Source organism: Jaculus jaculus, chromosome 19 (genome assembly GCF_020740685.1).
Source record: "Jaculus jaculus isolate mJacJac1 chromosome 19, mJacJac1.mat.Y.cur, whole genome shotgun sequence".
In the NCBI taxonomy this organism is placed as follows: Eukaryota; Metazoa; Chordata; class Mammalia; order Rodentia; family Dipodidae; genus Jaculus; species Jaculus jaculus.
In genome coordinates this window covers 60,031,646-60,035,771 of record NC_059120.1, presented here as the reverse complement: position 1 = coordinate 60,035,771, position 4,126 = coordinate 60,031,646, and the positions used below count along the sequence as shown (strand labels likewise).

Genomic DNA, 4,126 nt, shown 5'->3' with positions numbered 1-4,126 from the left:
GAATACAGAGTGAATTCCAGGTCAGCCTGGGCCTACCTCAAAATAAACTTTTTTTCCCCTTTAATAAAATTTTATGTTATGCTGGACGTGGTGGCGCACACCTTTAATCCCAGCACTCAGGAGGCAGAAGTAGGAAGATCGCCATGAGTTCAAGGCCACCCTGAGACTCCATAGTGAATTCCAGGTCAGCCTGGGCTACAGTGAGACCCTACCTTGCAGAACCAAAAACTAAATAAGTAACAACTAAAATAAAATATTATAGCACTGTTGCAGTCAGGTTCGCATTGCTGGCAGAAATCACCCGACCAAGAGCAGCTTTTGGGGAAAAAAGGGGTTTGTTTTGGCTTACAGTCTAGAGGGGAAGCTCGACGATGGCAGGGGAAACAATGGCATGAGCAGAGGGTGGACATCACCCCCTGGTCAACATAAGGTGGACAATAGCAACAGGAGAGTGAGCCTAACACTGGCAAGCGGGATCTGGCTATGACACCCATAAGCCCGCCCCCAACAACACACTCCCTCCAGGAGGTGTTAATTCCCAAATCTCCATCAGCTGGGAACCTAGCATTCAGAACACCTGAGTTTATGGGGAACACCTGAATCAAACCACCACAAGCACCACCACCAACAACAACAACAAAAACTATTGTATTGTATTAGTTGCTGGGGAAGAATACCTGACAAAAACTATGAGGTTGATCTGAACCCCGCTTGAGGGCACAGTGCATCCTGACAGGGACCATGAGGTTGATCTGAGCCCCGCTTGAGGGCCCGGTGCATCCTGACAGGGACCATGAGGTTGATCTGAGCCCCGCTTGAGGGCCCGGTGCATCCTGACAGGGCCATGTGGCGGCAGGAGCTTGAAGCAGCTGCTCACATGTGTCCATGGTCAGGAAGCAGACAAGGAGGAATGCTGGTGCTCAGCCGACTGACCTATTTTTTTCTTTTTTCTTTTTCTTTTTTTGATTTTTTTGAAGTAAGGTTTCACTGTAGCCCAGGCTGACCTGGATTCTCAGGGTGGCCTCGGACTCACAACAATCCTCCTAACCCCTGCCTCCTGAGTGCTGGGATTAAAGGCGTGTGCCACCGTGCCCGGCTTTGCTTCCTTCTTTTATTCTTGGGATTATCCCACCCACATTCAAGATGGGTCTTCCCTGCTCAGGTTAATCTTTCTGGAAACAGCCTCACAGGTATACTCTGAAGCGTGTTCCTATGGTGATTCTCAATGCACTCAAGTGAGCAATGCAGTTGAACCACCACAAACATCCAATAGATAAAATATCTTCACATAGTTTGTTTTTCTTTTGAATTTCTTAGTTTGTTTCTATAAGATTGACTGTCATAGTGGATCCCAGAGCAGAGGCTGTAAAAGACCCAGATGCAAGTTCAGCCACAGCTTCTTCTGGTCTCTGCCTGTACTTCTCTCATAATTCCTGCTGTGGGGCTGGAGAGATGGCTTAGCGGTTAAGACACTTGCCTGCAAAGCCAAAGGACCCAGGTTCAACTCCCCAGGACCCTCGTAAGCCAGATGTACAAGGTGGGCCATGGCTGAAGGCCCTGGTGCACCCATTCTCTATCTGCCTCTCTCTCTTTCACACATAAGGAAATAATAAAATAGGCCAGGCGTGGTGGGGCACGCCTTTAATCCCAGCACTCGGGAGGCAGAGGTAGGAGGATCACAGTGGGTTCGAGGCCTTCCACCGCAGGGACATTTCTGAGTTCAGCGGTGTGGGCTCGCAGGGACATTCCTTCTGAGGTGAAGGACAAGTGGCTGCACCGGCCCCTCCTACCACTCAGAAAGCACAACGTCCAGTGGGCTGATCTGGATTTTGGAGGCAGTGCATTCCTCACGTGGTATTAGTCCATCCCATACACCAAGTGACTCAGAAAACCGCTGGTTTTCAGTTGGGCCCAGAACACGAGAAGGCTCTTCCGCAGATCCAGGCTGCTGTGCAGGCTGCTCTGCCACTTGGGCCGTATGATCCAGCGGATCCGATGGTACTTGAGGTGTCGGCGGCAGATAGGGATGCAGCTTGGAGCCTTTGGCAGGTCCCCTTCGGTGAATGACAGCGGAGGCCCTTGGGATTGAGGAACAAAGCCCTGCCATCACCTGCGGACAATTATTGTCCCTTTGAGAGACGGCTCTTAGCCTGCTATTGGGCCTTGGTGGAAACTGACCACTAGACAATGGATCACCAATTTACCCTGTGACCTGAGCTACCCATCTTGACCCACCAGGCCATCAAGCCAGACAGGCACAGCAGCCGTCCATTGTCGAGTGGAGGTGGAACGTATGTGTCAGACCCAAACAGGTCCTGAGGCACAAGTAAGCTATGGTTCCTAATCATTTTACAAACTTCTGTCCCAAGCATGCCCCTATGGTCTCATGGGCTATATTAGTTACTTTCTCTTTTTTAATTTATTTTATTTATTTTTTTTTTTCTGAGGTAGGGTCTCACTGTAGCCAAGGCTGACCTGGAACTTACTATGTAGTCTCAGGGCAGCCTTGAACTCATGACAATCCTCCTACCTTTGCCTCCCGAGTGCTAGGATTAAAGGTATGCGCCACCACGCCTGGCTGCTTTCCTTTTTTAGTTTTTTTATTTATTTTTTATTTATTTATTTGCAAGCAGAGAGAGAGAAAATGGGCACACCAGGGTCGCTAGCCACTGCAAACGGAATTCCAGATGTATGCACTACTTTGTACATCTGTCTTTGTATGGGTACTGGAGAACTGTACCCAGGTTGTCAGGCTCTGCAGGCAAGCACCTTACCACTGAGCCATCTCTCCAGGCCCATTACTTTCTCTTTACTATGAACAAATACCTGACAAGAACTTAAGGAAGAAAGTTTACTTTGGGTTACAGCTGGAGGCTACTGCAAGGTTCGGGAGTAACCAAGACCACGGAGACCACTCCAAGGCAAAGATGGAAGCTTTTTTTTTTTTTAATTTTTATTTATTTATTTGAGAGCGACAGACACAGAGAGAAAGACAGATAGAGGGAGAGAGAGAGAATGGGCGCGCCAGGGCTTCCAGCCTCTGCAAACGAACTCCAGACGCGTGCACCCCCTTGTGCATCTGGCTAACATGGGACCTGGGGAACCGAGCCTCGAACTGGGGTCCTTAGGCTTCACAGGCAAGCGCTTAACCGCTAAGCCATCTCTCCAGCCCAAGATGGAAGCTTTTATTCAGCAAAACCACGAGCTGCCAGGACTGACTCTCAAGAGCAGAGTACAGACGACCTGAGATTCCAGTCACTGGGCTCTGTGGAGCTCCTCAGCTGGGGGAGGTGACAGTCAATATAAACCACACATGGGGTGTGCCCTGTGATCAGCTGACTGAAGAAGAGACACCGGACGCTTACAGCTGGCTCTGCACGCTATGCAGGCACCTCAGAGAAGTGGACAGCTGCAGCATTCTGGTCCCTTTCTGGGGCAACCCTGAAAAACAGCAGTGAAGGGACGTCTTCACGACGGGCAGATGGGTGGCAGATGTGGTTACACATTACTGAGAAGGAAAAATGGCCAGATGTGCAAACAGATTCTGATTCGTGGGCTGTGGCCAAGGGTTTGGCTGAATGGCCCGGGACTTGGAAGGAGTACAATGGGGGAATTGCAGCATGCTTCCAAGACCTGTAGCTGGTTGTGGCCACAGGCCCTCCAAATCATGCTAGAGCAGCCTGGGAAGACGTTGACAGCTCAGGTCAGGATAACACTTGCAGCTGCCACTCGCCTTTCCTATATATATTTATATATGTTTATTTTTATTTATTTATTTGAGAGTGACAGAGAGAACGAGGCAAAGAGAGAAAGAGAGAGAATGGGTGCACCAGAGCCTCCAACCACAGCAAATGAACTCCAGATGCATGCGCCACCTTGTGCATCTGGCTTACGTGGGTCGTTAGGCTTCACAGGCAAGCGCTTAACCACTAAGCCATCTCTCCAGCCTTTTTTTGAGAGAGAGAGAGAGAATGGGCACTCCAGGGCCTTCAACTGCTGCGAACAAACTCCAGATGGGTGCGCCCCCTTGTGGCACATGTGCAGCATTGCACACTTGCATCACTGCATCTGACTACATGGAACCTGAAGATTCAAACCGGAATTCTTGAGCTTTGCAGGCTAGCAC

At 49.8% G+C, this 4,126-nt stretch overlaps 1 non-coding gene across 1 annotated transcript; it reads left to right on the top strand.

The window, feature by feature from the left end:
- The first annotated feature begins 3,616 nt into the window (after positions 1-3,616).
- Positions 3,617-3,746, top strand: LOC123456151. The gene has a single exon (XR_006634365.1). It is a non-coding gene; the product is annotated as a small nucleolar RNA SNORA44 (small nucleolar RNA).
- Positions 3,747-4,126: the final 380 nt, after the last annotated feature.